Source organism: Microtus ochrogaster, chromosome 8, assembly GCF_000317375.1.
Source record: "Microtus ochrogaster isolate Prairie Vole_2 chromosome 8, MicOch1.0, whole genome shotgun sequence".
NCBI classification, from domain to species: domain Eukaryota; kingdom Metazoa; phylum Chordata; class Mammalia; order Rodentia; family Cricetidae; genus Microtus; species Microtus ochrogaster.
The window spans coordinates 41823981-41847172 of record NC_022015.1 but is presented as its reverse complement, the minus strand read 5'-3'; the positions used below and the strand labels follow the sequence as shown (position 1 = coordinate 41847172).

At 55.2% G+C, this 23192-nt stretch overlaps 2 protein-coding genes across 5 annotated transcripts in view; one reads left to right on the top strand and one right to left on the bottom strand.

Moving 5' to 3' along the window:
- The window catches only part of Macrod1 (MACRO domain containing 1), a 142468-nt gene that overhangs the window by 34272 nt on the left and 85004 nt on the right, over positions 1 to 23192 (bottom strand). The gene's annotated exons all lie outside the window — the stretch shown is intronic.
- The window catches only part of Flrt1 (fibronectin leucine rich transmembrane protein 1), a 78010-nt gene continuing 54818 nt past the window's right edge, over positions 1 to 23192 (top strand). For 2 of the 3 annotated variants that reach the window (XR_003377290.1, XM_026781428.1), the window contains exons 1-2: positions 1 to 12; positions 7201 to 7316. The gene's annotated coding sequence lies outside the window, so the exon portion shown is untranslated. Of the gene's footprint in view, positions 13 to 7200; positions 7317 to 7556; positions 7780 to 23192 lie in introns of those variants that run through there. The other variant, XM_026781429.1, reaches the window with a different exon arrangement.

The window sequence follows — 23192 nt, the reverse complement described above, 5'->3', positions numbered from 1 at the left end:
GCCGCTGCTCAGGTAAGGCAAGCTGCGCGGGCCGGGGGTCGGGACGGGGCGCTGGGGCGCGCGGGGCGGGGGCCGCGCTGCACGCATCGGGCCGGATCGCGCCGCCCGAGTCGGTCCGGTGTGGCGGGAGACGTGCAGCCTTTGGGGTTCGTGGTGTAAAGGGGTCGGGAGTCGACAGCCCAGCGCGGGTGGTGCTGGCCCCGCCGCGGGGAGGCGCGGGGTTCGCGGCCCGCGGCTCCGCTCCCTGGAGCGGAGGCTGGAAAGGGCGGGGGCTCGCTTGCAGCCCAGAGCCTAGCTCTGACTGCGCCCGGGGATGGCGGCCGGGCCCGTGGGGGGGAGCCGGGCTGAGCAGGTCAGTTCCATCTCCTGCCCCGCACCCGGGAAAAGGAGGGTGAGGGGCGCGTGCGGCGAGGGCAGCCGGCCGGCCCCGGCGCCGCGTTCCCGTCCCCACTAGCCGCGTGAGTCACGGTTAGAGCGAGGTTTTATTTTTAAAACGACTTCAAGGGGGGCATAGGCAGCCTCCAACTTCCCTCCCTGCGCGCGCTGTGGACTGGCAGCCTGGTGCCGGCGGGGGCTGAGGCTGTGCACCTGGCGGCTGCAAAGGTGGAACGGAGGGACTAACGGGCTGGGGGCGCACATAGGGTCCCCCACCCCCAAGCTCCGTAGACAAGGAAGCAACAGACCGCGAGCACGCCCCTCCTCGTGGGGATCCGAGGCCCAGGAGCGGAAGGCTGGGGAGTGTTGTTGCCCAGCTGTAGGGAGCCGTGGTAGATCAGAGCTCTCTGAGGAGGACAAAGTTGTGAAGCGGGGACATCAGGGAGCTGCCCCAGGCTTCCTGGGGCCCCGGGAGGGCTTCTGGGCTCTCCCCGGCGTGTGGTTAAGAGAGAACACAGCTCAGCTGGGGTATGCCAGGCCCCTGAGGCTCAAGTGAGAGGTCTGATGTGAATAAATAAAGCCAAGACAAGGGAACAGAGGTGAGGGGTGACAAGGTCCAGTCTTGCCTCATCTTTGTCCTTGCATCCTTTGGAGGGTGGAGATCAGCCCCACCCTTTACCACCCCTAGGTAGCTTAGGAGTTGGGGGAAGCTGTTTGGGTGGGAGAGGGGGTGTACGCAAAGCAGGATCCAGGACCCCTGAAGCTCCTGGCAAAGGGATGTGGGCTGGGGCTCCCCTCCCTGCCAACACCGGGGAAGGCAACTGCACACAGGGGCTCCAGGCTCGGGGTTTCTAGAGTTGAAAGCCAACTGCGTGTCTTCCTGCCAGCCCCAGGAGGAGAGGCACAAACATCACCTGTCAGCTGGTGCCTGCCGTGGGCGACTGCTCAGGACTTCCTCCGAAGGTTTAAAATGGAAATGGCCCAGCCTGCCAGGGCCAGTGCCTGGGATGAGATGCTGCCTAGCTGGGCTGGCTGCGAGGGTCCCTGGAAGGTCTGAGGGGCAGGCGGAGATGAGGTTAAAGGGGTTATAAGCCAGGAGCCAGGTGAAACTGGCTTGCTTTTTTAATGGTGTGTGTGTGTGTGTGTGTGTGTGTGTGTGTGTGTGTAAACTAGGTATGCACATCCTACCTCGGTTCTCAGAAAGATTACAGGCAGAACCTCCCCTACGGAGTGGAAGCCAGGTAGGCTATGCTCTGCAGCCCACATACAGATGATGGCGGGCCTGACTTCACCTAGGCTGAGTCCATGTAGCTACTGGGGTCCACGCATCCGTACTCTACAATACATTGGTTGCAAGTCTTTCGACCTCTTGTGCCTCAGGTTTTTTTTCCTGTTACAAATGGCCTGCTATAACTGTCTCCTGGGCCTTAGTTGAGGGACAGGGACTACTTTGTAAAATGTGAGCCCATCTGCTGTAAGTCTTGAATGGTCTTGCTCTTGGGGCCGGGGTCTGTCTGTAAGGGCAGGGCAAGCATCGGTAGAGATCTTGAGGTTAAGCGGTTAGATTCCTCCATCCAGTTACATACTGGCCCTTAGCAACCGTGTCTCCCTCGGAGTCCCATGGACCCTGAGAGATCCACTCAGGGTGTTTAAAAAGGAGGGAGTAGAGGCAGGAGGGCTACCTCTTCATTTTTCCTGCTGTCTGGGCTGTACAGGCAGGGTTTTGGCCTGGAGACTCAGCTCTATGCAGACTGAAGCCTATGCTACTTGCTATGTGTGTGTCCAGGCCTGCAGTCTCCCTTCTAGGAATCTGCCTGTCAAGGAGGGTATAGCCGTGACCTGTGAGGAGGGATGGGCACCATGACTCTGAGAATGGGAGCATAGGGAAGACAGCACACAGAAAAGACTGGCAAAGTGATGCTAGGGTATAGTTAGAGGGAGGGACGGGAGCCCTAGGTGGGCCTGACTCCTCAGGTGTCTAAGAGATGGAGAAGCAGGCCTTGAGCTGGCTGCCAGCCTGCTGACGCCTAGTGCTGTGGTAGAAATCAAGAAGTAGAGGCTTGCCAGGCGGTGGTGGCGCACGCCTTTAATCCCAGCACTTGGGAGGCAGAGGCAGGCGGATCTCTGAATTCGAGGCCACCCTGGTCTATAGAGCAAGTTCCAGGACAGCCAGGGCTACCCAGAGAACCACTCTCTGGAAAATAACAAAACAAAACAAAGGCAGATGCTTTGGTGCAGGGGAATGGGATGACCAGGCCTCTGAGGATAGCTGGGCATTGCCACACAGCCAGCCATAGTGGTAGGGAGCTGGGCAGGGACTTTGCTGAATGCGCCTTAGGGTCTGGGCACCTGTTGGCCATCCCTTCCCAGCTGACTCTCAGCACCTCAGTCAGGACTTCGAAGTGGCCTGATCTTGGAGAAAGGGCTTGCCAGGGGCTGTGCCAGGAGGTGTCCTGCTGGGCTGGCTCATCCCAGGATCTGGAAATGACATCAAACATCTTGTCATACCAGTTGATTATGTTCCTGGAACACTGGGAAGCTGGCTCAGGGTCCTAAGGACCTAGGTGGTTCCTGGGGAGGATGCCTTTGCCTCTCCAGCTGGCCTTTAGCTAGACTGACATTTGTGGGCCTGGGTTCCCTCATCTGGGAAGTGGGCAGTAGCAGAGCCTGTTTCTGGGCACCTACCATGAGGTAAAATTTGCAAGTCTCCAGCAGAGTTCATGCCTAGTAGCATGGGTCCCCTGTAGTCTATCCCTTCCTTTGCCTGCACTTCAGCTAGCTTCTTTAGGCCTTGTGGAAGCAGGCAGGACTACTAAGTCCCCTACCATGGTCACCAATGCCCCTTGCTGTCCTGCTGAGCTTCCTTCACCAGCACCTCCTAGTCCAAGTAACTGTGGGAAGATCCAACAGCAACGGGAGAGGTTTCAAGTTCATGCCCCTCATGAGCTGTGATATGTGAAGGTGTAGGCATGCCTGAGGGTCCTAAGGCCTCCCTGGATGGCAGGGAGAGCACAGGGTTCTGGAAGGGTGTGGGAAGTAGGAGCCTCTGCCCTGGCTGTTGCTCTTGAGGCCTGACACCCTATGTGTCTATGTCCGGGCGTATCTCCCCTACAACCCAGATTGGCTCTGCTCTGGGCCTGGGCAGCTTCATTCTGTTGTTTGTTATAGGGTGGGGTCACCCTGCACTGTTGAAGGCTTGGGAGAGGCAGACTGGCTGGTCAGGGTGGACATAGCAGAGAACAGCACCTCTGCCATACCCGCTACCCTCGGCTGGCCTGGAGTTCCCTGGTGGTGGTTGGACCACAGAGTGTCTTGGATGGCTGTCCCTGTGCAGGTCTGTGTTTGCCTGTGTGCTGGGTAGATTCTGTTTACTGCCACTTGCCCGTGGCCCCCAGAGCCTAGCTGCTCCCCAGGGTAAGTCACTGCAGATGATGTCAGGGTTCTGGGGCTTCCTCTTGCTTTGTGGAATATATTTGCTGGATTCTCCACAGCCCTGGCTCTGGGGCTCCCACTGTGGGGTTTGTGTGTGCTGTGTCCTCACTCCACAGAGGCTGAGGGAGTGAGCATGGGAGAGGACTTTGGAGATGTCCAGGGGGAAGGGAGGTTGAGACTAAGATACCTCTGTTCCTCAGTTCTCATTCCCCTCTTTCTAGATCATTTATTTATTCATTTGTTCTCTTACTTTGGAGAATTGAAACTAGCCAGGCGTAGCCTTGGACCCTGGGACAAGAGTCCAGAGCAGAAGCAGCCTTGTCCCAGCACTTAGGAGGCAGAGGCAGGGAGATCTCTGTAAGCTGGAGGCCAGCCTGGTCTACATAGCTAGTTTCAGGACAGCTAGAGCTACTTAGCGAGACTCTTCTAAAAGCAAACAAAAACAAACCGAAAAGGCAGCCCTGAGGCGGGCACCGAGGCACACGTTTCTATCCTAGCGCTCAGGAGGTTGAGTCAGTAGGATTTCAGAAAATTCCAGTCAGAAGACAGACTTACATAGTTCAAGGTCAGCCAGGACTACACAGGGAGCCCCTGTCTCAAAACAATAATGATAACAAAATCCAGTACTTCTGGGCTAGCCGGTAGCCAAGTGTGAGGCCAGACCTCAGTCACCCCCCTCCCACCTGGAAGGCTTGTGTGGAGGTGGCTTCTGGGGAGGATGTATCCAAGGGAGGTAAGAAGGATGAACTAGAATCAAGAGGAAAGACAGGAAGAGAAACATCGGGGCAAAAGGGCAGGGCTACCTTGAGATCCCGTGGCAGGTGACCTCAGGTGTTGCATGGGGACTGGAGCTGATGACTTGCCTTGACCTTCTTCTCTGGGGGGTACCCAGGCTGGTCCATTCGGTGCTTCAGCTGCTGGGCTTGCTGGGTTTATACATGACAAGTAGCCGTGATATGGAGTTAAGGCAGTTAGTGATCAAGGAGATTCTAGGAAGGGGGGCTAGACCGGGAAGCATGGTTGGGGTGCAGGCCAAGGGAGAAGGCAGCAGAGAGGATGTTTTCTGAGGTACCAGGCCTCAGCTGTGCAGGGCTCAGCTAACCACTAGGGGACACTGCCTCCCAGGCAGAGCACGGAAGCGTCAGGCTCTGGGTGAGGGGCAGGGAGGTGGGAGGGCTCAGAACTGAGGCCGGGTCGTGAAGCACTAGCCCTGTGGCTGCTCCTGCCTGGGTGGCTGGAGAGGCTGCTCCTGTGGCGGTATTTTTTTCCCTTTTCCCTCCTTCCACCTGAATTAATCGTTGGCACCAGTTTACAACAGATTTAGAAAACTGTAAAGAAAAGGAAAAAAAAAAGAAAAGGAGGAATCGCTCACAAGAGCAAGGGAAGTAGAGAAGAGAAAGGGGGATGACTTCAGAGGAAACAGCTTTTATCTACAGAAGCAAATTGCTCTTGTAAAACCTGTCCCCCACAACCCCTCCACTCGTCTTCCCTCCCCCACAAGTGCTGCTCAGGAAACCGGCTCAAAAACTGCTGCAGGGTACTGGCGCTAGGATGGTCTTTTCCTGGGGGGCAGTGTTCAAGGGATGCCTGGAGGAGCAGAGGAAGGAGGATGAGGCTACGGTGACCTTACCTCAGGGTATAAAGGTGAGATATGGCACAGGTCAGGGTCCTGGGTGTCACATTCAGTGCCAGCTCTCAGGGTTCTATGCAAGGCTGTTGGATTATGGTCATCTTAGGGCTCTGTGTGTAACGGTCAGTAGAAAGAAGGTCCAACCTTCCTGTGGTGAGTTCAGAGCAGGCCACCAGGCTGACCTGCCCAAAGCACACATGGCCTTGGGTCCTAGGTCACATGTGGGGATCTGTCTAGCGGTAGCCTCTGGTCAGATCTGGGAGACCTAGTTTGGATTTAGGAAATGTGACTTTGGGTAGGTGAGGAGCCTACCCCAGGGGTATCGCAGGTTGCAGAGGATCATGGGAGTGTACCTGAACTCCTGGAGTTGCCTGGTCTAGTTAAAGCAAAGGGTGGGATGAAATGGTCCATAGCCACTGCTCTGGGGGTGTGGGGGGTAGTGGGGACCCTCCCTCCTTTGCTCCTTTTCTCAGGCCAGTGGCTGTTGGGTGGAGTCTGGTGAAGCCCCAGCTCCAAGGCCAGATCAGCACAACACAGGTGCGCCTAGGCTTACATTTCTCGAACGCTCACGCTTGCCTGTACATGCACTCTCTTGCACACACAGGCGTGTACCTCTGTTTTCCCTGAGCTGGCCTGAACCAGCTCTGAGGTATGAACTACCTCGCTCTCTCAGGTGTAGGTAGCTGCTGTCCCTGGTCCTTACTCTGCTACCCTGGTCACTGTCCTGCCTGGACTAGGGTTGAGATGCCAGAGGGGGGCCCTTGAAACAGCCCGAGAGACTTCAGAGAGGAGAGGGCGGGCAGTGGGTGGTGGGCAGGGCTGTGTGCCCACTGGACAATGAGCGTCACAGGGAGGCAGAAGACACCCTGGCCCCCCCGCCCCCCCCCCCCCCCTCAGTCTTAGTTCCCTCACTGCAATCGGACAATTCCTCCAGGGACCCTGTTGCTACCATCAGCTCTGTGACTCTGACCTCAGAATACCCCTTGGGTTAGTGAGGGCCTGGGCAGTACCACACCTCAACCTCCAGGACACACCTGACAAGCTTCTGCTTGCTCCCTACTGGGAAGAGAGACTGAGACAGAGCGAAAACAAGCATTGTCCAAGGCTATGTGGAAGGGTCCACTGCCGTAGCCAGGGAATGCAGTCACAATGCTGGGCCTTGGGTGTGAATCCTGCCTGTTATCAGACAGCTGAGTGCCCTGGATACCCTACTTCCTATCTCTGTGCCTCAGTCTCCACACCAATGAAATGGGACAACCAGGCACACATTTGGGGTCAGTACAAAGACTGCATGCCTACAGCCTATTGGTGAGTCTCCTGAACTGAGATCAGACCATGCTGGGTTCAGTGCCAGGACACTAACCCCCCTAGGGCTCCAGGGAATTAGCCTCCTCTCTCCACAACACCCCACTATCCCCAGTAGGTGAGGCCATGGGGCATTTGCTGAGCTCCTGGAGCCTGGCACCCAGAGGGCTGGGACTCAGTCATGATGAAGAGGATGGAAAGGCAGGTATTGGTAACTCCCTAGAGAGGAGGCCCGAGGACATGGCAGGGGGCAGAGCCAGTTTGTTGGACGCAGAATGTGGTCCTCATGTGTCACCTTTTGCTGAGGATGGCTCCCTGGGGTCAGACCGGGTCTCTCCTCAGTGCAAGCTGCTGTCCTGAGGGCTTACTGTACGCTTGTGTAACCCCCAGAGCACCACACTGAGAGACTCCAAAGAGTCTAGACCCTCACCAAGAGTCACAACTGTTCCATTTTACAGAGGAGAAAACCAAGGCTCAGCAGAGAAAGTGACACACAGCCAGTGTGTGACACCTCACAGCACACGTTCTCAATTCCGCTTCAATACGGATGGAATGATAGTCTCCTGGGGACAAGGTAAGGCACAAGGCCACAAAGAGGCACAGAGACAACAGTTTTGTTTCTCAGGAGTACTTGGTCTCCGTCTGGGTCCTTTACAAGGGGAGGTTAGGAGACTGAGGGACACGCCGAGGGTACGATATTAAGGGTCTCTCTCTTCCTTCCTTTTTTTTCTTTTCTCAAGACAGGGTTTCTCTGTGTAACAGCCCGACTGTCCTGGAACTTGCTCTGTAGACCAGGTTGGCCTCGAACTCACAGAGATCCGCCTGCCTCTGTCTCCCCAGTACTGGGATTAAAGCTGTGCACCACCACCCAGCCACCCCTCCCTTTTTGACAGCCGAGGAAACAGACTCACAGAGGTGATGGCACAAAGATGGGTGGAGCCAGGCCCAATGCATTGCCTTCTCTTCCTGCTTGACAGACCTGTGCCTCCTATAGTGGGTCACATGCCCGGAACCTCAGGGCAGTCTGCCCTGGCCAGGTGAGTCCCCACTGTGTGCCCTCATGGGCAATGATGTCATTTGACACACTTTTAGCCCCACAAAGGAGAGGACTGTGGCGGCAGAACAGGCAAAGCCATCACTGCTAGATGGGACATCCTGAGGTGTGATCATGGGAGAACAGGCCTGGGCCCAAGGCAGGAGGCATGTTCACTCTGCTGAGGACATCGCTGGCCTGTGACGTCAGCAGGTGGCTCAGCTGGGCTGTGCCACTACTGATGCCCTAAGGGAGGAGCTGGGCAGCAAGGGTCCAGGGAGGGCGCCGGTGGCCTGCGGTCACAGAGCAATCTCCATTAGGGTGGTGAGCGAGTGGCTGCAGCTCCTGGAATCCTATTAAAAGCTTTTTCATTGTTCCCTGCGATATGCTCTGTTCCGCCGGGACCTGGGCATGTTGATAATTTATTTGTGGAAGGGAAAGGGGCGAAGAGCGAGAAGAGGGGGAAATGTCATTATTTACTCCGCCCGTTTCTGCAGCCCAAGCTGGGTTGCTGGGCAGCTCTCGTGGGGAAGCACCACACTCACTCTGGCTTCTGGATCTCTTGGGGACCTAGTTCCAGAGGAGGGGAGCAAGGGTCCACTGAGGTGCAGCTGGACGGGCACAGCAGGGGGTGGAGCTGAATCTTTGGAGCGCTAATGGCATGAGGGCCCTCACCGATGCAAGCTAATCCACAACTGTGGCATTTGGGGCTTCTGGGAACTTCATCCTGCCTCTCTTGGGGCTCAGACATAGGGGCTGTACAGGGCAGCCCTGTTGGCTTCTGAGGGGACAGACTAGGGTCTCTGGAGCAGAGTACAGGGGACCTCACAACCAGATGACTGTGTAGTCCCTTGCATCCTTGAGGACCAAAATTCAGGCACCCCTCTGTGAGTGGTGGGAAGGAATTGAAAGCTAACAAGGCAATAGTGGTTGTGCTGGCCCTCCTGAGCACTTCCTGTGAGCCGCAGGGGCTCTGTGGGCCATACACCCCATCTCACCTAACCTAGCATCTGTGAAACCATGGCACAGCATCCAGGTGGGAGGGTATGGGTCATTCCCCTCAGCATGGTTCCTGACACTGTCCCCAAAGGCACACCTTCCCTTCTCGCACTCCTGCCACAGCGAGGAAGCCCAGGACAAGGCTATATCCTGCAGAACTTTCTAGTTTGCCGCTTACTGTCAGGCTGGGGTAGGGGGACGGTGGGATCAGTGGTGTAGTGTTTGATTGGGAGAGGCACCGGGTTCTATCTCCATTACCTCAAAATCAAATCACAAGGAAACAAACCAAGCTGGCATAAAGGCTCTATGGAAGCAGCCACCCGTGCTCCCCCCCCCCCATTGGTGTTTTATTTTTTGTATTTTGAGATGGTTTCTCTGTAGCTCTGGTGTCTGTCCTGGAACTAGCTCTGTAGACCAGGCTGGTCTCGAACTCACAGAGATCCTCCTGCCTCTGCCTCCAAGTGCTGGGATTAAAGCTGTGTGCCACCACTGCCCAGCCGCCCCTCCCTTTTTGGCAGCTGGGAAAACAGACTCACAGAGGTGACTACACAAAGATGGGTGCAGCCAGGCCCACAGTGTCCCCTGGTAGCAGGATCAGGCTGGAGTTTTGTGTCAGCAAGGCCTGGGTGCCCTGCAGACTGCTGCTCATCCCTGCCCCTTCTCGTCCTCTCAGGCACAGCCAGGTGTTTTTAAAATGTCTAATTCAATCCAGTCACTTGCTGCCTCTGAGACCATTAGTAGCTCCCTACTTCCTCTGGAATTGAGTCCAAGACCTTGAGCCTGGCCTTTCAGGCCTGCCCAGCCTGGCCCTGGCTGACTCCATGGTCTTACCTCCTTCCTGCATCTCCCCTCCAGTATGGCTGTCACCCACCAGTCTTCAACTGTGTGTTCCCTGCCACAGCCAGCCACACAGGATACCTCCTGCAAGAAGCCCCACCTGACTGATCCGTGAGAAGTTAGATCTCCTGCCCTTCCTCCAGCACTTCGGCAGGTCTTCTCTCAATCCCCTCGTCCTTTCCCCTCCTCTGGCTCCCGTGGCACTGAATCTGACGTTCATTAGCTCATCCATAGACTGCTCCCTCTAGTTTATTATTATCGTTATTACTATTTTATATGTTTTTTTGGGGGGACAGGGTTTCTCTATGTAGCCATGGCTGTCTTGGAACTCACTCTGTAGAGCAGGCTGACCTCAAACTCACAGAGATCCACCTGCCTCTGCCTCCCAAGTGCTGGGGCTAAAGGAGTGATCCACTACCGCTTGGCTAAGTTTTAATTCCACACACACCGTGGAATGTACGTGGAGCTCAGAAGACAGCTCCATAGTGCTGGCCCTCTCTCTTACATGGGTCCAGAGATTGAACTCAGGCCGCCGGGCTTACTTCACAGGTGCCGTCTCCCTGCTTTGTTGTTTGGAGGCAGGGTCTAGGCTGACCTGGAGTTTGTGCTGTAGCCCAGTGGCCTAGAGTTCATGACAATCTTCCTGCTTCGAATACTTAAATTTTAGGTGTGAGTCACCATACCCCATTAACCCATTTCATAGAGGAGAAACCTGAGACCAAGTGAGGGGTTCAGTCACCCGGCATGCTGATGTAGTATTGGGGATAAGCCAGGTCTCTGCCTTGGGACTCTTTCTTGTATCGTTTTACCTTCCGCAGTGGTGTCCCTGGCGGGGTCGCAGCTGGGCTGCCATTCTCTAAGATCTTGCTACTTGAGTCGCCTGCATGGGGTGTGGAGTGGGGGTCTTTTTAGTCTTTGAAGTGGCCGAGTATGTTTGGAAGCTCCATTTTACAGGTAGGAAAACTGAGGCCAAGAATGGGAAAGAAAGCAGGAAGGCAGAGCCCCAACCCAGCAGCGACTTCCTGTGCCTGTATGGAGGAGGCCTATGGTTATTGATTCATAGCAGAGTTCAAGTCCTGTCCTGCAAGCTGAAGAGCAAGCCCCGATCAGGTCTGCTGCCTGCTCTGCCTGAGCATCCTAGGATGAAGTGGAGGATGCTGGGACAACAATGTGCCCAGGAGCAGGGCAGGGCCTGGACCCTGCCCCCACGGCAGCTGTCTCTCTGGCCGATGGACTTCCAGACAGACAGGGCTTGTGAGAGCCGGGGGCCTTCAAGGAGAGCACTGCTCCCGCCAGCAGCTGCTCAAAGGGCTCTTTGTGGCTAAAGGGCTGGCCATGGGCAGCTGCCAGGCCAGAGGCACAGACAGCTCAGCCTTTGTGCCAGCATGTTGCCCCGGCCCTGACCCAAGAGGTCAACAGGACGAGAGCCCTTATCTATGGGAGGCTGTCCTGGATCTGCCCTGGGACTGGGGTGGGTGTGGTCTGTGTAACCAGGCAGGGACCCAGATCTGGCCATGGAGGCAGAGCCTAGTCTTGGCGGGGGTGGGGATGGGAGCAATATGGAGGATGAAATGGTGATGACAGTAATAATTGTGGCAGTGATAGCAAGGGGAGGCTTTGCTGCTATGCAAGGGTGCTGCTTCCTGTGTGGTTCCGGAAGGCATTTTGTTGTTTTTTCTGATCACCCCCCCCCCCAAAGCAACCCTGACAATTGAACACATCTCCTGTACTCATTTAGAGATAAGAAAACAGAGACATGCTAAGTTTAGGACCCCAGGACTGGAGCTTGAATCTGTGTCCCTCTTTTTTTTTTTTGAGATAGGGTTTCTCTGTGTAGCCAAGGCTGGCCTCGAACTCACAGAGATCAGCCTGCCTCTGCCCCCCTAGTGCTGGGATTAAAGGCGTGCGCCACCACTGCCCAGCCTGGGTCCCTCTCAAGCTGCCCCCTGTCTGAATGTGGGCGGTGGGCAGATTGTATGTTGGGCCTTTGGGGTCATGGTATCTTGTCTGAACTTTGTGAGTGAGGATGGAGGGAATGGTGGGGTCCCAGGGAGACTAGGACCGATTGAGGGCTAAGCCTCCTCCAGGGTAGGCCTCCTCTTGGAAGGACCCCCAGAACTGTGTAGCCAGGGGCTGGCCTAAGACTCCCAAGGCCTGCAGGCTAGAATGTGGGCAGGCTGATGCCAGAGAAGTATGGGACTCATGGGGGCAGACAGACAGCTTAGGGGCCTTCCCCATGATGAAGTGAGTGCTGAGCCTGGCATGAGAGCCATGGGTGAAGTCCTCTATAGGGAGGACTATGGCCTGGCTGAACTGTGCCCTAGCTCTCTCCCTGCAGGCCCCTGTCTCTTCCCCAGAAGACCCCACGCTCTGAGGGAAGAGACCGCGTCTCTGCTCGCCAGGGTGCTTGGGCCGTGGATTGCTCTCAGTCTGCCCAGTCTGGATGCCAGCTTATACATTCCTAATGGTATTGATACGAATAATGAGCAGCCTCTTATGCTGACAGTAGATGTGAGGGCTGCTCCTTCAGGGGCTCTTTTTGAGGGTGGGAAGTTGGGCTCTTGGGCAGACAAGTGCAGGTTCTGGGACCCAGGCCCCACCCTGGCGCTCTGCCCCCTCTCTTCCTTCTCGGATTCCAACCTCAGGAGGTGGTGGAGACTGTCAGCTCTTTTCCACAGCAGGGACCTGAGTACTTAGTTACTAAGAAGACTGATTGGGATCCAGATCTAGCGTTCCCCTTGGCCCTTCTGGATGTGTTCAGACCTCTGATGGGCAGCTGCACAAACTCAGTACGGGATTCTGCACTGTGTGCCTGATGTCCATGGGCCTGGGTGGACAGGTGTCTTCTGTATCCTTCAGTGTGGCAGTAGTGACTACCCAGTGCCTGGATTCTGGCCCTGGCCCTTCCTCTTCCTAACTAGATGAGTGTTTCTTCTCATGATCACCTGGTGTGGACACGGATTGTGGGCCAACCTGGCTGAGGAGGGTCACAAGGTGCTGACCATTATCCAGGCAGGCTGGATGTTTCCTGACTGTACGCCACAGCCCATATGATGCTAAGTTCTGCTGGCTCAGACCCTGAGGGTTCAGGTTCCTGTGGAGAGGTGCCAGGCAAGGCCCTCACCCACAGCCCACCCTCTGAGCTCTGGGCCTTCTATCCCCACAGCCTGGGATAGAAGGCCTTTCCTCATTGGCAGCCTGAAGCCCTGGTGACAGCTGCCCTGTGGCCCCGCCCTCCCCAGGGCAGCCTCTGATTGAGTCTCATCATTACAGGGTGGGGCCCCTTGCTGGATCCTCTCCTGGGCGGCAGAGCTGTCGAGATGGCGAACAGCTGTTTGTGCCTAGGCGAAATCTGTCGGGGTCTGACAGGCAGCCTTGCGCCTCTGCTGTGGGCTCAGCATGGAGAAGCTGCAAACTGACAACAGAGAGCTGGCCCAGGTCACTCACAGCAGGGGTCAAACTGCCCAGGACTGGTCCATCAGATGGGCCAAGGACAGGGTCAGGCCCTTCTGTCCAGATCACCCCTGAGGCAGTTACACTGTAAGCCGCTCTATCTCAGTTGAGGTCTAGTCTCTCCTCTTTGGGGAGCCGTGAGAGGGGCAGAGTGACTGTCTCAGGACCAGTGGTGTGGAATCTTCCCGCCACTGTCACTTACTAGGAAGGCTGTCCAGGTCAGGGAAGGGTCTGCAGTTGGGGTGACACTTGGGGGAGGAAGAAGGTCTCCATACTACTACAGAGCTCTTAGAGAAAGCCCCCGACATGCCCATTCTTCTCCCTGAGAAAGAGTGGACTCGGAGCAAAAGATGGTTCTGGCAGTGATTCCAAGGCCTCAGGTCTCCTCCTTTTTCTGTCTCTCTCTTCATGGAGTCCCAGGCTGGCCTTTACCTCCATAGCAGGGATAGCCTTGAACTCCTGACCCTTCAACCGCTACCTTCCAAACGTTAGGATTACAAGTGCCCAGCTCAGAGCCTCAGTTTTAGATCGGGGAGGCTTAGTACTCTTCTAAGTTTCAGAAAGCTCAAGTGTGTGCTGTGGAGGAAAGAAGCTGAGCTGAGTCTTTGTGGAATGATTCCCTGTGACAGTGGAGAAGTTCACTTGGCTGCAGGCTTAGCCTTTTTGGGCCTGGTAGAATAGGCTGAACGAGGATGGTACGCAAGCCTATACTTCTTAACCAACATCCTTAGCAGGCATGACTAATCAATCCCAGCTGTTTCCTGCTGAGCCTGGAAGGGTCTATCTACTTGGAAAGGGGATGCACTTGATATGATAACCCTGGCAGGTATTCTGGGTATGGGGAACTGGGAGAGGGGAAGCTTGCCACAGGGACTTCCAGCTCCTGGGACAGAGCTGAGATTTGAGCTCAGGGTCCAGAGGTCCTTCCCTGCTCCCCATGGAGTCCTGTCACAACCCCAGCAAGAGCTTGCCACAGCTCAGCCCAGCCACCTGCCAGACAGGCACCAGTGAGGCTAACCCGGCTCCCCTATGGCAGTTGGCAGTCCCTCCCGGCCTGTTGAGTAGTACTGACTGCAGCCTGCCTGTTCTGGGTTCCGTTACAGTACTCCCGTTCTGGGCTCCTAACTGCAGCTGAGCAGTGCTGCAGTAAATCAGGGTGGGCTTGCAAGGCACCAGGAGCTAAGGCTGGGCCCATGGAGGGGCTGCCATGCATCTAGTCAGCTCTGGCTTCCTCATTCAGTCTTGTGCTCATCAAGAAGGAGATGTGCTGGCTTTGAGGTTACCCTTTTAATTAAGCCAATTAATTAGTGCCTTTAATGAAGCAGATTAACCAGGCCAGGCTCTGCAGACGGGGTGGGAGTGGGGAGTTGTCACAGCCTGCACTTCTTAAAGGTCTGGATTGGGAGGCAGCTGCTCCGTCAAGCCTTCCTTGGAGTGTTTGCAGCACTGGGTCAGGTTGGCCAGGGATGTATCCCCCATGGAGTGTGGCCAGGAACCCAGGCCTGGGCTGGGGAGTCAAGGAGGGACAAAAACTGCAGGGTCAAGTGCAGCCCAAACACTTTGGCCTGAATGGATGGAGCTGGAGCTGGGAGCAAGAGGGAGATGGGAACTCTATGGAGCAGCTTGCTCAGTGGGATCCTTAGCAGGTACAACCTCCTAGGGAAGTGACGGAAGTCCACATTTTCTCCTCGTGTCCTTGCTCTGGGACTTCTAGGCCCTGGCTACTTCCAGCCTCACAGGGTCAGAGGTCTGTGACCCCTATGGCCAAGGCAACCAGAGCCCCTTGCCTGCCTGTAGAGGAGAAGGAGTTTTGTTCAAGGTCACCTGAGTTCTGTGACAGAGCCCAGATACAAGACTATACTTCTATCTCTGTCTCCCTTGTGCACCTCTGCCGGTACAGCCGCTTCCCTCCAGCAGAATACCCAGCGTTCTGCCTGTGCCAGGTGCTCCGCGAGCACCCTGCTCTGTGGAGCACCCTGCTCTGTGGAGCACCCTGCTCTGTGGAGCACCCTGTTCTGTGGAGCACCCTGCTCTGTGGCCCTGAGTCTTGGCTAACTGCCCTCCAGGGAGCTCAGGTTTGGGAAGGGAGGCCTGCTTTCTAGTGGCAAAAAGCAGCGCCTGTGGATGGAGACAGGAAACCCAGCTCCTCCATCCTTCTGAGTCCTCCCGCAATGACGGGAGCCCACTACTAGTCAGGGCCAGGAAAGGAGGCCACCCTACCTCCTCAGAGATGTCTTCATGTCTCCCAGGGGGGCAGAGGACAGATCAAAGCCCGCTCCAGGAAGCTAAGCTATGGCAGAGACAGTTGGCTCAAGCCATGACAGGAGAGATTTAGGTTAGACAGAGGAGGAACTGCCTGACAAGGAGGATTATTAACAAGTTTGCAAAGGCAGGATGTGTCCCTCCCCCAGGACAGCAAGCGCTGGCCTGCGATGAGGCTCTGAGCTCTTTGGAAACACAAGTTCTATAAATCCAAGCTACGCTTCCAGTAAATATCAACAGGGTGGGGGTGGGGTTCCCTAGAACATGCTGTCAGCAGCCCTCACCCCTTTTAATCTCCTTTGTGCTTAAGGCGCGCGGCAAGATGCAGCCAGCTGGTGGGTCCTGTCTACACCAGTGCAAGCCTCAGTTGCTAGGCCTCAGTTTCCTTGTGTATTAAATGGGTCCAACACTTTTTGGGGAGAGAGAACTGCACCTCTGTCTCAGAGAAGGCCCAGACCCCTCTCGCTGCCACTCTGAACTCTTGTTCCTGGCCTGTATCCCCACAGAACCTGCCCCTCCCGCCACAACAGGGTATCCTTTTGTCCCCCATCTTCCTTCCTCTTGTGTGGCTACCACTTTGGGTGGCATCGTCCAACCAGTTTCTAGGGAGCTTCTAGTATTGCTTATTAAAAGAGGTAACAGTCATCCTTCACCCGAGGATATTACTTAGTGGGGGACTATGTGCTTAGCAATGTCAAGCTGTGACTCTCTGCACCCCGGAAAACAATCAGACAAATGAGATGTCCTAGAACCTTCCTTCCACTTTGGCTATGGTACTCACCCGCTTCCTCTGAGGAGGCTTCCCTGCTTCCCCTGGCTAATGTTAGCATCACACAGACCTGTGTGTTCTGAGAGCAGCTAGCACTCAATTGGCCCCCAAAGTTCACTGTTCCCAGCACAGAGCTTGCCTGAGAGCCCAGCCTGGCTGAGGCACCCTCGGGGGCAGTGTGTGTGTGTGTGTGTGTGTGTGTGTGTGTGTGTGTGTGTGTGTGTGTGTGTGTGTGAAGGGTAGCTGGCAGCTTTGCCTTTGATTTACCTTGAGAGGGACTCAGCAGGGTGGGTGGAATAAGCGCCAGTCACCCTGGGACATCTCTTTAAATACCAGCTGGAAGCAGCTGGGTTCTGGGTGGGTGGAGTTGCCCTTCATCAAGCAGGCACCCCCCCACACACACATACAGGCATGTTGCACAGGTCAGGTGTTGGGTGGGCGGGAGAGAGGAGCAGCTTCTGGCTCAGCAGCTTCTGGCCCCATGGGACAAAGGAGAGGAGGGACGAGGACACTGGGCATGTGAAATTTTGGCCGTCTATTGTCTCCTTCACCCTCAGGAGGCAGTGAGCTCTGCACAAGCCTCCTCCCTGGCTTCTGTTCTCCAAGGCCTGGCTCATTACACTAGCAGCACCCATCTGTATGTGGACGGACACATGAACAGATGATGGTCACAGACGGAGCGCCAGTTGGATGCCTGGCTCCTCCATACTGCCTCCATTTCCCCTGGGCAGAGAGAGAACGGGGATGCGCAGGCCTCCTTGGAATACAACTCTAAGTATTAGTCCTGCTAGTAGCTGTTGAGTATGCCACTCTCCCTGCAGGGTCACTAAGGCAGCCTGGCATAGCAGGGAGGGACCAAGGCCATGCTGGCATTTACTAAAAGCTGTGCATGTAAGGCCCTCTGGGATTCTGATGAGGGATCTGCTGTCAGACCTCTGGCCCGGGCCTCTGGTCCCAGAGTGTCTCTGGGACTGGAGCACCATTTGTCGGATTTGTCCTGGCTGTGGGATGGGATGGCAGAAAGCTGAGAGTGGGATCCAGCATCTAACTCAGCCCCCACAGCAACATGGGACCGGGTGGATGGTCTCTGTGCACGCTGCTTCCTGTCCTTGAGGCTGTCTGGCAAACCTACCGGGGGTTCTCACCTGAGTTCCACTGTCCCTCCCTGCTTCCTCTCGCTCAGCTCAGCTCTGCGTCTCTGCTAGAGTGACAGGGAGGTTCCCCTTTCCCTGGAGAGTAACAGCCACATCCTCACCAGACTGTCCGTGGAAGAGGGCTGGTGAGGACTGGAGGCAGCAGTGGGAACAGGAGGCTCTGCTAGAGAGGGACAGAAGGATGGATAGACAGAGCCCAGTGCTCCATCTGGTGACAGCTCAGGGCTCAGGTGGGTGGCCAGTCCTGTCCCTAATGTACTCCACCCGATGCCCCAGAGGGCCAGAGTCTGGGTGATACCAGAGAGCTCTGGTTGGCACTCACCAGGGACAGATAAGAACCCAGAAGGGGTGCTATGCTATGGTGTGGGGTGGACACTGACTGCACAGAAGTAAGGGGTCTGACTGGTGACAGCACTGTCTCGCTCCCCGGTTTCCTCCACTGGGGGCTCTGGGCTGACTGGTCTCTAACTGGCAGATACTCTGGGAGGACATTCCTCTTCACCCAGCAGCCCAGCCCAGCCTAAGGCCAGCCGTTGACCTCTGTCCTGTGACCTCATGGGGCAGTTGTAACATAGCCACCCACAAACGACCAAAGTGTGATTCTAGCATTTGAGTTCCAGGTGGCTCTGGGTGGGGCTCTGAACCACTCCAAATAATTTGTTTTCTTTTGTGGTGCTGAGGATAGACCACTGAGGCATACCCTCAGTCCGAGGCTATCCTGGGCCTGTAGCTGGTCTCTAGCTTATAAGGTTAGGAAAAAGGGCGACTTTGGGGTAAGCGTGGCTGGGTGCTAAATTCAGGGGTTTGGGACAGCGGTCTAAGATAGGTAAGCAGGCTGTGGGGATGGCATTTCTTCTTGTCTGCCCTGTATGTGCACAGTTGCTGCTTGAAGCAGCCGCACCTGCCCAGGTAAAAGGAAAACCCGTGGGAGAAAGTGACATGGCACGGAGAAGACAGAACAGCTGAGCGGTCAGAGCGGCTCTTTGAGCCAAAGAGGGAGGGGTGACATCCTGAGGTCATCTGGCTGCGCACGCAGTCAGGACCCAAAGCCCAGGGCTTGTGTCTCCTGGGAAGTCAAGTTCAGAAGCGCGGGCTGCCAGGTCTTCTGGGGCTCTACTCTGCCCTCCTGTCCACACAGGAGATTTTTCCATAAAGTAGCGCATGACGAAGGCCAGGGACCATGGTTTTCTGAGCACATGTTCTGTACAGCTCAGCTAATTTTCCAATGCCATAGCAGGTGGATGTACCCCACCTTTGCAGATGTGGAAACAGAGCGCACATGGGAGAAATCACAGGATTTGAACCGACAGAGTCAATCCTAAATCACACACCTGCCAGTCTGGGCTGTAGCGCAAAACTCCCCAGCTCCCGTCAGCCACACCCTAGGCTCAGCACTTCTGGGACTTGCGTCCCTTAGCCATCTGTGAGCCACCAAGTACCACACAGTGTAATCTTGTAATACTGGCTGCTTTATGTACAATTGAAAACCCATTACCGTCCTATTTTCCTAATATATGACACCCTATCACAGCCCCCAGTGACTGCATTTCCCAGACAGACGCTGCAGTGCTGTTGTCCACGCACAAAATTATTACCATTCTTTCTTTCAGCTGCCCGGGGAGCTGAGCAGGCATGTGGATAGGGTGCCCTGTTCCTGCTGTCTTCAGAGAACACCTGTGGCTGCATACCTGGGAGGGGGCAGTGTCAGGCCAAGCCTTCCCTGCAGAGCTGCTCCAGACCTCTGGAAGGAGCAGCAGATGCCTCAGCCTGGTGATACAGCGAGGGCACTGGGGAGGGTCAGCGGAGGAGCTGGCAGCTGCTTGGTGTAGCAGGCACGGTCCTGTAATTGGGCAGCCTGTTCCTAGATAAGGCCGGTGACACTGAGTAGCTTCCCGCTCCGTGCCGGCTGTGGCCACTCATTTCCTGCACTCGCAGCCCACGATACCAATTACCCTGCCTCCTACTTGCCAGTTGCGGCTTCTGGGGCAGCCAGATGATTCCTCTGTCATCAGTGGGGCTTGGGTAGTCTCTGGAGGCTGGAAGGATGCAGAGAAGACAGCTGGGGTGGGCAGGACTCACATTGGGGTGGCTCCCAGATTCAGCCTGGCCCAGATAGGTGGGTGCAGCCAAGGTGAGGGTTATGTGTGTACCCAAGCCTCTACTACCCAAAGAGGGGTTTAGTGTTTGCTGAATGGGCTGAGGAGCCTCACTCAGCCTGGGCTTTCTAGATCTTCCTTGGCTTGGCCCTCCACTGCCTTACCCTGCCTTCCTCCAGTCTCTCTTCCCTTGGCTTAAGGACAAGCATGTCTTGCCCTGAGGGAAACAGGTTCACAATGGAGCCAGTCAGTACCAAGAGGACAAACTAGCTTGTGACTCTTCACAAGTCCAGAGGATAGATTGAGGGACAAGTGGCCTGGCACCTGCGGGTCATGGGAGATTCTGGTAAAGACACCATCTTGTCGGTCTCAGCTCCATGTCCCTAACTTGGGAAGTATTGGGTGTTCATTCTGAAAGGGATGGGATATAACTGAGCAAGTGGGTGTTGTTCTGTCTGTGTGGGTGGTGTATGGAGCTGCCTCAGGATAGGAGGTTACACAGGGCGGGGTGGTCTCACCTGCTCTGTGGGGGCATCCCAGGCCTTTCTACAGGCCAATCCTGAGTATCAGGGACCCTGACAAACTACTTATGCCCTCCCCACGGTACTGGGGCTGTGAACCCAGAACTTTGTGCAGAATAGGCGAGAACTACCACTGGGCTACGTTCCTGGCCTGGAACTTCCACCCTTACTTGGGTAACAGGTAGCATCAAGGCTGTGACCATGGAAAGACTGGCAGAGAGAGGCTCAGGTCATCTAGACTCACCAGGCTGAGTCAAGCCAGGAGTCTCCCCACAATCCCCACCCTGAAAACAGGATTTCTTTGTGTAACAGTTCTGACTGTCCTGGAACTCACTCTGTGGACCAGGCTGGCCTCAAACTCACTGAGGTCCTCCTGCCTCTGCCTCAACTCTGATCTTTGTTGTTTATTTTTTGGACACAAGACCCTATGTAGCCCAGGTTGACCTCAAACTTGCTATACAGCCAAGGCTTATCTTGAACGATCCTCAGTCTAAAGAGTACAGCAATTATAGGCATGAATTGCTGTGCCCAGTTAATGGTATGCTCAGGATCAAACCTAAGGGTCTTATGCTAGGAAACTGGGACTGGAGAGATGGCCCCGTGGTCAAAAGCACCGTCTTTGCCAGGCAGTGGTGGTGCATACCTTTAATCCCAGCACTCAGGAGGCAAAGGCAGGTGGATCTCTATGAGTTCAAGACCAACTTAGTCTACAGAGTGAGTTCCAGGACAGGGAAGACTATATAGTGAAACCCTGTCTCAAAACAAAACAACCCTGACTTCTCTTCCAGAGGACCCAGGTTCAATTCCCAGCACCCACATGGCAGCTCACAACTGTCTGTAGGCAAAACACCAAAGCACATGAAAATCAATAAATAAATAGATAGCGCTAGGCAAGCACTCTATGAACTGAGCTACATTTCCAGCCTGCGCCCTCAGATCTGGATCTGTCCATCCCTAGAGTTTTGGATACTCATTTTGAGGTCCTCCAGGTCTTCATTGGAGAGGCCCCTTTCCAGGTCACTGATTCAACACAGAAGGACCCTTGATGCCAAGGGGTGGGTCTGGCTGTGTGGGACAGTGGCTGCAGGAGACAGGGGAAGATGTGTCTGGGGACCCTCGGTCACTGTGTGCAGGAAAGGACAGTGCAGGAGGCTGGGGGCTCCCTCCTACATGAACGGGGGTGGGGGTGTGTGGAGCAGAAACATCTCCCTAAGGGGCAACTAACAGACCAATTAAGCTGCCAATAAAAAATTTAATCAAGTAATAATGCACCTTACTTTGTTTAATTAGTGTTCTGTCAAGTGAATGAATATTTAAGGCTTGGGTGGTGGTGCCAGCATCTGCCCAGCGGGCAGAGGCTGGGCCCACATTTCAATCCACCTGACAGCTCCCCACGCACACTGATGGCTGCCATCACGGTCCAGGGCCCTAGAGCACAGTGGATGCTTGTTCTGCATGAGCCCACTTGAAGGAATGGGGCAGATCCTGTCTCTGTCTGTGCCTCAGTGTCCTTACCTGTAAAATGGGAGTGAGCATGCTTTGTCTTTCCTCGGAAGACTACAATAGCTGGGTGTGGTGGTACGGGTCTGTAACCCTCGTAACCCCAGGACTTGGGAGGGTGGAGGCAGGAGGGTCAAGAAGTTCAAGGTCATCTTCCGCAACAAAAATAGTTCCAGCACAGAGTGAGCTATTTCCACCCTGCCTCCAGAAGACCTCAGAATGATTTGAATTCTAGAACCTGAGCTAGGTATAGAAAGCATTTGGGGCTTGGGGATCTCACTGTGATGACTGTATCCCCCAACTCCATACCCTCCCGGGGTGCCTGGCACCTGACAGCTAATACCTGCGTGCCTATGAGCCATACCCAGGATTCCCAGGTATGGAAATGGGCTTCTTCCATCCAGTGACTGGGCCAAGGGCTGCCTGCCTTCCATTTAGTTCGTTTCTTCATTTGTTCGTTCATTCGTTCACTCATTCATTCAATACCTTGGAGGAGGTGCTCTGTGTTTTTCTCGAAAAATGCAACTCTTGCGTTAAGTCCCAGGCCCAACCAGGGAGCCCTACAATTCCCAAATCTCCCTTTTCCCTCTAGGCAGGGCGTGGCTGCCGCCGCCCTAGAACTCATTTGCATATTCATGACCTTGACAAGCATGCGCACTGCAGAGCCAGGCTCAAGGGTGGCCCGCCCCACCACAGGACAGCGGCTTCTTTTTGCCGAACCGGCTTCGTCCACCAGCTGCCTGCTCCCTTCACTTCAAGGAAGGGCCTGGCGTTCCCCCTACACACAACCACCTGAGAGCCTCGCGCTGGAAGGACTTTGGTAATTATTTGTTTCAGTTGAGCTGTTTTCAGTCTAGGCTAGGCTGAGTCTTGTAATGAGTATGGATTTGCCAGTAAATAAGTCCCCCGCTTCTAACCCCTGTAATAAATGCATTTGGAGTAATCTGGCGATCACGCGGTGTAATTGCTGGCTGTCAGGGCAGATGGATGCTCCCGCGCTGACTTTACCGCTGTCTGCCCTTCCTTCACGCCGCGCCTCCACTGGGTCTCCAGCCTCTAGCCTAGAGGTGAGGGCCTGTGCCTGGGGACAGGAGTGGACCTGGCCTGCTTGCGCCTCAGGGGTCCTTTCTGCACCAAGCATGGGCTTTCCAAGTCGCCGCTTGTGATCCGTGGTGCCCTCAGCCTTTCTGTAAGGCGTCACCAAAGCCTGGTCCAAAATGCAGGGAGATGTGGCCGAGGTGGTAGGGCACTTGCCTAGCATGCCCAAAGCCCTGGGCTTCATTCCCAGACCCGGTGGTGCACACCTCCAATCCCAGTACTAGGGACGTGCAGGCTGCAAGATCAGAAGTTTGGCGTCACCCTCAGGCTACACGTACTGAGCTCAATGCCAGCTAGAGATACAGTGAGATCCTGTCTAGAAACAAAAGCAAACCAAACAGGGCCTGTATTTGCTAGGCTGGATTATCTGGGGCTGGGGAGCTCAAAGTCTGCATTTTACTTGATTTATTTATTTTGCATTTTATTTTAAAGTTAAAATTGTGTGTGTGTGTGTGTGTGTCTGTGTGTGTCTGTGTGTGTGGTGTGCAGAGGTCAGGGGACACTTTCAGGAATTGGTTCTTTACTCCTACCCTGGTCATCAGGCTTTTACAGCAAGCACTTTTCCCACTGAGTCATCTTGCTGGTCCTAGAATCTGCATTTTAAAACACCCCCCAACCAAGTGTGAGGGTGCAGACCCGTAATCCCAGTCCTCCAGAGCAGGAGGATGGGGGCAAGTCTGAGGCTAGCCGGATCTGCATAGTGAATTCCAGACTACAAGAGCTACAGA